This window comes from Lolium perenne, chromosome 5 (assembly GCF_019359855.2).
Source record: "Lolium perenne isolate Kyuss_39 chromosome 5, Kyuss_2.0, whole genome shotgun sequence".
Classification (NCBI taxonomy): domain Eukaryota; kingdom Viridiplantae; phylum Streptophyta; class Magnoliopsida; order Poales; family Poaceae; genus Lolium; species Lolium perenne.
The window spans coordinates 103,499,640-103,512,363 of record NC_067248.2 but is presented as its reverse complement, the minus strand read 5'-3'; positions in this window follow the sequence as shown (position 1 = coordinate 103,512,363).

Here is a 12,724-nt window from a genome sequence, read left to right as displayed (position 1 = left end):
CACCATGTGGACACACACAATTTTTTGGGTCATTCCCACCCTTCGAGGCTCGCTTTCCAGGGAAACCGTAATCCATTGACAAATTGCCGTCAGCGCATGTGCGTGTAGCCGGACGCACCCGGGGGTACAAAATTGGTTCAAACAACACCCCACCATGATAGTGTACACACCATGTGGACACACACGATTTTTTGTGTCATTCCCACAATCCGAGGCTCGCTTTCCAGGGAAACCCTAATCCATTAACCGTGCTGTCTACAACATTGACTAATAGCCGTCAGCGCATGTGCGTGTAGCCGGACGCACCCGGGGGTAGAAAATTGGTTCACACAACACCCCACCATGATAGTGTACACACCATGTGGACACACACAATTTTTGGGGTCATTCCCACAATCCGAGGCTCGCTTTACAGGGAAACCCTAATCCATTGACCGTGTTGTCTAAAACATTGACTAATAGCCGTCAGCGCATGTGTGTGTTGCCGGACGCACTCGGGGGTAGAAAATTGGTTCAAACAACGCCCCACCATGATAGTGTACACACCATGTGGACACACACAATTTTTTGGGTCATTCCCACCGTTCGAGGCTCGCTTTCCAGGGAAACCGTAATCCATTGACAAATTGCCGTCAGCGCATGTGCGTGTAGCCGGACGCACCCGGGGGTACAAAATTGGTTCAAACAACACCCCACCATGATAGTGTACACACCATGTGGACACACACGATTTTTTTGGTCATTCCCACAATGCGAGGCTCGCTTTCCAGGGAAACCCTAATCCATTGACCGTGCTGTCTACAACATTGACAAATTGCCATCAGCGCATGTGCGTGTAGCCGGACGCACCCGGGGGTACAAAATTGGTTCAAACAACACCCCACCATGATAGTGTACACACCATGTGGACACTCACGATTTTTGGGGTCATTCCCCCAATCCGAGGCTCGCTTTCCAGGGAAACCCTAATCCATTGACCGTGCTGTCTACAACATTGACTAATTGCCATCAGCGCATGTGCGTGTAGCCGGAAGCACCCGGGGGTACAAAATTGGTTCAAACAACACCCCACCATGATAGTGTACACACCATGTGGACACACACAATTTTTTGGGTCATTCCCACCCTCCGAGGCTCGCTTTCCAGGGAAACCCTGATCCATTGACAAATTGCCGTCAGCGCATGTGCGTGTAGCCGGACGCACCCGGGGGTACAAAATTGGTTCAAACAACACCCCACTATTATAGCGTACACACCATTAGGGGTGGACTAACGAGCTGCTCGGATCGTTAAGGCTCGGCTCCTTAAGCTCGTGATCGTTAAGACTCGAATCGTTAAGCTCGTTAAGAATAAGGAGCTGAAATCATTGTTCAGCTCGACTCGTTATGTTCTTGCGAGCGCTCGCGAGCAGCTCGTTAAGGATCGTTAAGGAGGCAATGTGAAGCAAACATGTGTACATTGCCTGGTGAGGAAGAGTGGAAGATAGGTTTTTAGATCCTACTATAAGAGTTTCAAGTATGGTTAAAGAGCATTATTTTTCTTGGCCCCTTCTTGCCAAATATTTGAGATAACTAAAGGGACTCGCTGTCAAAACTGGTGAAGCATAGCTTATTACCGATCTTAACGAGTAGCTCACGAACATAGTCAGCTCAATTGTTTAGCTCGTTAACCTTAACGAGCAAAAACTGCTGCTCAGCTCGGCTCGTTAACAGAACGAGCCGAGCTCAAACGAGTCGAACAAACGAGCACTCATTTAACTCACCGAGCTTCGAGCTTTTTGTCCAGCCCTACACACCATGTGGACACACATGATTTTTTTTGGTCATCCCACAATCCGAGGCTCGCTTTCCAGGGAAACCCTAATCCATTGACCGTGCTGTCTACAACATTGACTAATAGCCATCAGCGCATGTGCGAGTAGCCGGACGCACCCGGGGAGTACAAAATTGGTTCAAACAACACCCCACCATGATAGTGTACACACCATGTGGACACACACAATTTTTTGGGTCATTCCCACCCTTCGAGGCTCGCTTTCCAGGGAAACCGTAATCCATTGTCAAATTGCCGTCAGCGCATGTGCGTGTAGCCGGACGCACCCGGGGGTACAAAATTGGTTCAAACAACACCCCACCATGATAGTGTACACACCATGTGGACACACACGATTTTTTTGGTCATTCCCACAATCCGAGGCTCGCTTTCCAGGGAAACCCTTATCCATTGACCGTGTTGTCTACAACATTGACTAATAGCCGTCAGCGCATGTGCGTGTAGCCGGACGCACCCGGGGGTAGACAATTGGTTCAAACAACACCCCACCATTATAGTGTACACACCATGTGGACACACACGATTTTTGGGGTCATCCCCACAATCCGAGGCTGGCTTTCCAGTGAAACCCTAATCCAATGACCATGCTGTCTAAAACATTGACTAATAGCCGTCAACGCATGTGCGTGTAGCCGGACGCACCCGGGGGTACAAAATTGGTTCAAACAACACCCTACCATGATAGTGTACACACCATGTGGACACACACAATTTTTTGGGTCATTCCCACCCTCCGAGGCTCGCTTTCCAGGGAAACCCTAATCCATAGACAAAATGCCGTCAACTCATGCGCGTGTGATACGTCGCAAACGTATCTATAATTTCTTATGTTCCATGCTACTTTTATTACAATACTTGATTGTTTTACATATACTTTATAGCATTATTTTACATTTTCCGGCACTAACCTATTAACAAGATGCCGAAGTGCCAGTTGCTGTTTTTCTGCTGTTTTTGGTTTCAGAAATCCTAGTAAGGAAATATTCTCGGAATTGGACGAAATCAACGCCCAGGGTCCTATTTTTGCACGAAGCTTCCAGAAGATCGAAAGGATAACGAAGTGGGGCGACGAGGCGCCGCCACACCAGGGCCGCGCGGCCAGGCTAGGGCCCGCGCCGCCCTGTTGTGTGGGGCCCTCGTGCCGCCCTTTGACCTACCCTTCCGCCTACTTAAAGCCTCCGTCGCGAAACCCCCTGTACCGAGAGCCACGATACGGAAAACATTACTGAGAGGCCGCCGCCGCGAATCACATCTCGGGGGATTCAGGAGATCGCCTCCGGCACCCTGCCGGAGAGGGGAATCATCACCGGAGGGGCTCTACATCATCATGCCCGCCTCCGGATTGATGCGTGAGTAGTTCATCCTTGGACTATGGGTCCATAGCAGTAGCTAGATGGTTGTCTTCTCCGCTTGTGCTTTCATTGTTATAGATCTTGTGAGCTGCCTAACATGATCAAGATCATCTATTTGTAATGCTACATGTTGTGTTTGGTGAGATCCGATGAATAGAGAATACTATGTTAAGTTGATTATCAATCTATCATATATGTGTTGTTTATGTTCTTGCATGCTCTCCGTTGCTAGTAGAGGCTCTGGCCAAGTTGATACTTGTAACTCCAAGAGGGAGTAATTATGCTCGATAGTGGGTTCATGCCTCCATTAAATCTGGGATAGTGACAGAAAGTTCTAAGGTTGTGGATGTGCTGTTGCTACTAGGGATAAAACATTGATGCTTTGTCTAAGGATATTTGTGTTGATTACATTACGCACCATACTTAATGCAATTATCTGTTGTTCGCAACTTAATACTGGAAGGGGTTCGGATGATAACCTGAAGGTGGATTATTTAGGCATATATGCATGCTGGATAGCGGTCTATGTACTTTGTCGTAATGCCCTGATTAAATCACATAGTAATCATCGTTGATATGTATTTAATCTCTATTTGTCAATTGCTCACCTGTAATTTGTTCACCCAGCATGTTAGTTATCTTATTGGAGAGACACCACTAGTGAACTGTGGACCCCGGTCCATTCTTTTACATCTGAATACATTCTACTATTTTTACTGTTCTTTGCAAACAAACACCATCTTCCACTCGATACGTTTAATCCTTTGTTTTCAGCAAGCCGGTGAGATTGACAACCTCACTGTTACGTTGGGGCAAAGTACTTTGATTGTGTTGTGCAGGTTCCACGTTGGCGCCGGTTTCACTGGTGTTGCGCCGCACTACATTCCTCCACCAACAACCTTCACGTGCTTCTTGGATCCTACTGGTTCGATAACCTTGGTTTCTTACTGAGGGAAAACTTACTGATGTGCGCATCACACCTTCCTCTTGGGGTTCCCAACGGACGTGTCGACTACACGCCAGCAAAGACTTTTTCTGGCGCCGTTGCCGGGGAGATCAAGACACGCTGCAAGGGGAGTCTCCACTTCCAATCTCTTTACTTTGTTTTTGTCTTGCTTTATTTTATTTACTACTTTGTTTGCTGCACTTAAACAAAACACACAAAAAATTAGTTGCTAGTTTTACTTTATTTACTGTCTTGTTCTCTATATCAAAAACACAAAAAAATTAGTTACTTGTCTTTACTTTATTTGCCTAGTTTACTTTATTGCTACTAAAATGAGTAATCCTGAAGTTGAAGTTTGTTCTTTTAAGCAACAAGGTGGAGAAAGTTTTAAAGATGCTTGGTACAGAATTAGTAATGCTCATCATAGGTGCATTAAGAAACACTCCACCACTATCCTTCTTAGGAACTTTTATGTTGGTTTATCTAGTTGGAATAGGTATGTTCTTGATACTCTTTCGGGAGGTAATTTCCTAGGTACTCCCGCTTTAGAAGCTAGTTGCATCATTGAGAGTCTAGTTGGAATACCACCTGTTAATGAAGTTAAAATTGAAATCTCTCTTGAGGATGTTATGAAAAAATTGGAAACCATAGAGAAAAAATTTCCAAGTATTGAAACTAAATTGGAAATGTTATTGGATAAAACTGATGAACTTGATAAATCCCTAGGAGGAATTGATGAAAGAATTAGTGTCCTAGGAACTTGTGTTGTCCATGATAATCAAACCAATAGGATTGATGAACTTGAAAAAGCTATGGGAACCTTGGGTTCAACCTTTTCTTCTCTCAAGTATAATGAGAAAGCTTATGTGGGTAAAGAGCAAAAATTCATGTATGCCTCTAAAGTGCCTAAACAAAAGAATTATTATAGGCCTAAAATTGCTAAAACCCCTAGCACTAGGGCTGGACAAAAAGCTCGAAGCTCGGTGAGTTAAATGAGTGCTCGTTTGTTCGACTCGTTTGAGCTCGGCTCGTTCTGTTAACGAGCCGAGCTGAGCAGCAGTTTTTGCTCGTTAAGGTTAACGAGCTAAACAATTGAGCTGACTATGTTCGTGAGCTACTCGTTAAGATCGGTAATAAGCTATGCTTCACCAGTTTTGACAGCGAGTCCCTTTAGTTATCTCAAATATTTGGCAAGAAGGGGCCAAGCAAAATAATGCTCTTTAACCATACTTGAAACTCTTATAGTAGGATCTAAAAACCTATCTTCCACTCTTCCTCACCAGGCAATGTACACATGTTTGCTTCACATTGCCTCCTTAACGATCCTTAACGAGCTGCTCGCGAGCGCTCGCAAGAACATAACGAGTCGAGCTGAACAATGATTTCAGCTCGTTATTCTTAACGAGCTTAACGATTCGAGCCTTAACGATCACGAGCTTAAGGAGCCGAGCCTTAACGATCCGAGCAGCTCGTTAGTCCACCCCTACCTAGCACCACCATAGAAAATTTAGATAATGGAGCACCTAAAATACCCTCTGCAACAAGTTGTGTGTGCATGAAAAATAATAATGTTGATGCTTCTTCTCTTGATTTTACTTGATATGCACTTTCTGCGCCTAGCTGAAAGGCGTTAAAGAAAAGCACTTCTTGGGAGATAACCCATGTGTTTATTTTTACTACAGCAATTTTTTGTTTTGTTGAGTCTTGGAAGTTGTTTACTACTGTAGCAACTTCTCCTTATCATGTTTTTGTGCCAAGTAAAGTTTCTACGCTAAAGTTGATGTTATATTTGGGATCGCTGCGTAGAAACAGCATTGCTGTCTGTCACGAATTCTGGCATAAGTCTCTGTAAAAAAATTCGAAAAAATATGCAAAATTACGAGCGGGATCCTCAGATATGTACGCAACTTTCTTTAGTTTTGAGTTTTTCCATTTGAGCAAGTTAAGTGCCCAGTCCAGATGCATCTTTACGGACTGTTCTGTTTTTGACAGATTCTGTCTTTTATTTCGCATTGCCGCTTTTGCTATGTTGAATGAGTTTCTTTGTTCCATTAACTTTCAGAAGCTTTGTGCAATGTCCAGAAGTGTTAAGAATGATTGTGTCACCTCTGAATATATGAATTTGTGGTTATGCACTAACCCTCTCATGAGTTTGCTTGAAGTTTGTGTGAAGGAAGTTTTCAAGGGTCAAGAGAAGAGGATGATATACTATGATCAAGAAGAGTGAAAGGTCTAAGCTTGGGGATGCCCCGGTGGTTCATCCCTGCATATTTTAAGAATACTCAAGCATCTAAGCTTGGGGATGCCCAAGGCATCCCCTTCTTCATCGACAACATTATCAGGTCACTTCTAGTGAAACTATATTTTTATTCCGTCACATTCTTATGTTCTTTACTTGGAGCGTCGGTTTGTTTTTATTTTTGTTTTGCTTTGAGATATTTGAGATATTACGCTCCGCTTTTTCTTATGGAACACTTGTGTTCTTAATTGTACTTTAATGTTCATGGCGAAAGCTTATTGCTTCGTTAAGTTGCTATATGGTTGGAATTGGAAAATGATGCATATGGTTTGACAATTTGGCAATTGTTTGAGCTCTCATAGATCATGTTTAAGCTCTTGCATCATGTAGTGTAATATATTAATGAAGAACTACTGTAGAGCTTGCTTAATTTGGTTTGCATGATTGTTCTCTCTAAGTCTAGATATTTTCGGGTAAAGTGTTTGAACAACAAGGAAGACAGTGTAGAGCCTTATAATACTTGCAATATGTTCTTGTGTGAGTTTTGCTATACCTGTTCATACTTGTGTTTGCTTCAAACAACCTTGCTAGCCCAAACCTTGTACTGAGAGGAAATGCTTCTCGTGCATCCAAACACCTTGAGCCAAACACCATGCCATTTGTGTCCACCATATCTACCTACTATGTGGTATTTCCTGCCATTCCAAAGTAAATTACTTGAGTGCTACCTTTAAATTTCATTCCTCTACCTTTACAATATATAGCTCATGGGACAAATAGCTTAAAAACTATTGTGGTGATGAATATGTAGTTATGTGTCTTAATTCTTATAAGTTGCTTGTTGAGCGACAACCATGTTTTCTGGGGACGCCATCAACTTTATCTTTGTTGGATATCATGTGAGATGCTATGCATGTTCGTCTTGTCTAAAGTAGTGGATTTCATGATCAAATGGTTTGAGTATGCATATGTTAGAGAAGAACATTGTGCCGCTAACTAAAGCCATGTATCATGGTGGAAGTTTCAGTTTGGACATACAACCTCAATCTCTTATGAGAATATTAACTATTGTTGAATGCTTAAGCATTAAAAAGAGGAGTCCATTATCTGTTGTCTATGTTGTCCCGGTATGGATGTCTAAGTTGAGAATAATCAAAAGCGAGAAATCCAATGCGTGCTTTCTCCTTAGACACTTGTACAGGCGGCATAGAGGTACCCCTTTGTGACACTTGGTTGAAGCATATGTTATGCGATGAGAATCCGTGTTTTCCGAGATAGTAGGACAAGGTGCAAGCACTATTAGTACTCTATGCATGAGACATGCAACTTGTAGGAAGTATTATGCATAGCACATATGAATTATTACTACCGTTGACAAAATTGTTTCTATGTTTTCAAAACAAAAGCTCTAGCACAAAAATAGTAATCAATGCTTCCCTCTGGGAAGGGCCAATCTTTTACTTTATGTTGAGTCAGTTTACCCATTCCCGTCTATCTTAGAAGCAAACACTTGTGTTAACTGTGTGCATTGATTCTTACATGTTTACTTATTACACCTGTTATATTACTCTATGTTGACAAATATCCATGAGATATACATGTTACAAGTTGAAAGAAATTGCTGAAACTTAATGATCCTTTGTGTTGCTTCAATGCATTCTACTTTGAATTTATTGCTTATGAGTTATCTCTTATGCAAGTCTTATTGATACTTGTCTTGAAAGTACTATTCATCAAAAGTTTTGCTATATGATTCATTTGCTTAGTCATTATCTTTGTTAGCAATCTTTTGTTCAGATTACTCCATTCATCTCATATGCTTTACAATAATGTTGATCAAGACTATGTTGGTAGCATGTCACTTCAGAAATTATTTATGTTATCGTTTACCTACTCGAGGACGAGTAGGAACTAAGCTTGGGGATGCTTGATACGTCGCAAACGTATCTATAATTTCTTATGTTCCATGCTACTTTTATTACAATACTTGAGTGTTTTACACATACTTTACAGCATTATTTTACATTTTCCGGCACTAACCTATTAACAAGATGCCGAAGTGCCGATTCTTTGTTTTTACTGCTTTTGGTTTCAGAAATCCTAGTAAGGAAATATTCTCGGAATTGGACGAAATCAACGCCCAGGGTCCTATTTTTGCACGAAGCTTCCAGAAGACCGAAAGGATAACGAAGTAGGGCGACGAGGCGCCGCCACACCAGGGCCGCGCGGCCAGGCTAGGGCCCGCGCCGCCCTGTTGTGTGGGGCCCTCGTGCCGCCCTTTGACCTACCCTTCCGCCTACTTAAAGCCTCCGTCGCGAAACCCCCTGTACCGAGAGCCACGATACGGAAAACATTACTGAGAGGCCGCCGCCGCGAATCCCATCTCGGGGGATTCAGGAGATCGCCTCTGGCACCCTGCCGGAGAGGGGAATCATCACCGGAGGGGCTCTACATCATCATGCCCGCCTCCGGATTGATGCGTGAGTAGTTCATCCTTGGACTATGGGTCCATAGCAGTAGCTAGATGGTTGTCTTCTCCGCTTGTGCTTTCATTGTTATTGATCTTGTGAGCTGCCTAACATGATCAAGATCATCTATTTGTAATGCTACATGTTGTGTTTGGTGAGATCCGATGAATAGAGAATACTATGTTAAGTTGATTATCAATCTATCATATATGTGTTTTTATGTTCTTGCATGCTCTCCGTTGCTAGTAGAGGCTCTGGCCAAGTTGATACTTGTAACTCCAAGAGGAAGTAATTATGCTCGATAGTGGGTTCATGCCTCCATTAAATCTGGGACAGTGACAGAAAGTTCTAAGGTTGTGGATGTGCTGTTGCTACTAGGGATAAAACATTGATGCTTTGTCTAAGGATATTTGTGTTGATTACATTACGCACCATACTTAATGCAATTATCTGTTGTTCGCAACTTAATACTGGAAGGGGTTCGGATGATAACCTGAAGGTGGATTATTTAGGCATAGATGCATGCTGGATAGCGGTCTATGTACTTTGTCGTAATGCCCTGATTAAATCACATAGTAATCATCGTTGATATGTATTGAATCTTTATTTGTCCATTGCTCACCTGTAATTTGTTCACCCAGCATGTTAGTTATCTTATTGGAGAGACACCACTAGTGAACTGTGGACCCCGGTCCATTCTTTTACATCTGAATACGTTCTACTGTTTTTACTGTTCTTTGCAAACAAACACCATCTTCCACTCGATACGTTTAATCCTTTGTTTTCAGCAAGCCGGTGAGATTGACAACCTCACTGTTACGTTGGGGCAAAGTACTTTGATTGTGTTGTGCAGGTTCCACGTTGGCGCCGGTTTCACTGGTGTTGCGCCGCACTACATTCCTCCACCAACAACCTTCACGTGCTTCTTGGCTCCTACTGGTTCGATAACCTTGGTTTCTTACTGAGGGAAAACTTACTGCTGTGCGCATCACACCTTCCTCTTGGGGTTCCCAACGGACGTGTCGACTACACGCCAGCAGCGTGTAGCCAGACGCACCCGGGGGTACAAAATTTGTTCAAACAACACCCCACCATGATAGTGTACACACCATGTGGACACACACGATTTTTGGGGTCATTCCCACAATCCGAGGCTCGCTTTCCAGGGAAACCCTAATCCATTGACCGTGCTATCTACAACATTGACTTTGCCATCAGCGCATGTGCGTGTAGCCGGACGCACCCGGGGGGGTACAAAATTGGTTCAAACAACACCCCACCATGATAGTGTACACACCATGTGGACACACACAATTTTTTGGGTCATTCCCACCTTTCGAGGCTCGCTTTCTAGGGAAACCGTAATCCATTGACAAATTGCCGTCAGCGCATGTGCGTGTAGCCGGACGCACCCGGGGGTACAAAATTTCTTCAAACAACACCCCACCATGATAGTGTACACACCATGTGGACACACACGATTTTTTGGGTCATTCCCACAATCCGAGGCTCGCTTTCCAGGGAAACCCTAATCCATTGACCGTGCTGTCTACAACATTGAAAAATTGCCATTTGCGCATGTGCGTGTAGCCGGACGCACCCGGGGGTACAAAATTGGTTCAAACAACACCCCACCATGATAGTGTACACACCATGTGGACACACACAATTTTTTTGGGTCATTCCCACCCTCCGAGGCTCGCTTTCCAGGGAAACCCTAATCCACTGACAAATTGCCGTCAGCGCATGTGCGTGTAGCCGGACGCACCCGGGGGTACAAAATTGGTTCAAACAACACCCCACTATTATAGCGTACACACCATGTGGACACACATGATTTTTTGGGTCATTCCCACAATCCGAGGTTCGCTTTCCAGGGAAACTTTAATCCTTTGACCGTGCTGTCTACAACATTGACTAATAGCCGTCCGCGCATGTGCGTGTAGCCGGACGTACCCGGGGGGTACAAAATTGGTTCAAACAACACCCCACCATGATAGTGTACACACCATGTGGACACACACAATTTTTTGGGTCATTCCCACCCTTCGAGGCTCGCTTTCCAGGGAAACCGTAATCCATTGACAAATTGCCGTCAGCGCATGTGCGTGTAGCCGGACGCACCCGGGGGTACAAAATTTGTTCAAACAACACCCCACCATGATAGTGTACACACCATGTGGACACACATGATTTTTTGGGTCATTCCCACAATCCGAGGCTCGCTTTCCAGGGAAACCCTAATCCATTGACCGTGCTGTTTACAACATTGACTAATAGCCGTCAGCGCATGTGCGTGTAGCCGAATGATACGTCTCCAACGTATCGATAATTTCTTATGTTCCATGCTACATTATTGATGATATCTACATGTTTTATACACATTATATGTCGTATTTACGCATTTTCTGGAACTAACCTATTAACAAGATGCCGAAGAGCCAGTTGCTGTTTTCTGCTGTTTTTGGTTTCAGAAATCCTAGTAAGGAAATATTCTCGGAATTGGACGAAATCAACGCCCAGGGTCCTATTTTTGCACGAAGCTTCCAGAAGACCGAAGAGGGAAGGAAGTGGGGCCACGAGGCGCCGCCACACTAGGGCGGCGCGGCCCAGCCCCTGGCCGCGCGGCCCTGGTGTGTGGGGCCCTCGTGCCGCCCCTTGACTTGCCCTTTCGCCTACTTAAAGCCTCCGTCGCGAAACCCCCAGTACCGACAGCCACGATACGGAAAACCTTCCAGAGACGCCGCCGCCGCGAATCCCATCTCGGGGGATTCAGGAGATCGCCTCCGGTACCCTGCCGGAGAGGGGAATCATCTCCCGGAGGACTCTTCATTGCCATGATCGCCTCCGGAGTGATGAGTGAGTAGTTCACCCCTGGACTATGGGTCCATAGCAGTAGCTAGATGGTCGTCTTCTCCTAATTGTGCTTCATTGTTGGATCTTGTGAGCTGCCTAACATGATTAAGATCATCTATCTGTAATACTATATGTTGTGTTTGTCGGGATCCGATGGATAGAGAATACTATGTTATGATGATTATCAATCTATTACCTATGTGTTGTTTATGATCTTGCATGCTCTCCGTTATTAGTAGAGGCTCTGGCCAAGTTTTTACTCTTAACTCCAAGAGGGAGTATTTATGCCTTCATTGACACCTGGGACAGTGACAGAAAGTTCTAAGGTTGTGTTGTGCTGTTGCCACTAGGGATAAAACATTGATTCTATGTCTAAGGATGTAGTTGTCGATTACAATACGCACCATACTTAATGCAATTGTCTGTTGCTTTGCAACTTAATACTGAAAGGGGTTCGGATGATAACCTGAAGGTGGACTTTTTAGGCATAGATGCAGTTGGATGGCGGTCTATGTACTTTGTCGTAATGCCCAATTAAATCTCACTATATTTATCATATCATGTATATGCATTGTTATGCCCTTTTCAAATTTGTCAATTGCCCGACTGTAATTTGTTCACCCAACATGCTTTAATCTTATGGGAGAGACACCTCTAGTGAACTGTGGACCCCGGTCCTATTCTTTACATCGCATACAATCTACTGCAATACTTGTTGTACTGTTTTCTTGCAAACAATCATCTTCCACACAATACGGTTAATCCTTTGTTACAGCAAGCCGGTGAGATTGACAACCTCACTGTTTCGTTGGGGCAAAGTACTTTGGTTGTGTTGTGCAGGTTCCACGTTGGCGCCGGAATCCCTGGTGTTGCGCCGCACTACATCCCGCCGCCATCAACCTTCAACGTGCTTCTTGGCTCCTCCTGGTTCGATAAACCTTGGTTTCTTTCTGAGGGAAAACTTGCCGCTGTGCGCATCATACCTTCCTCTTGGGGTTCCCAACGGACGTGTACATTTACGCGCATCAAG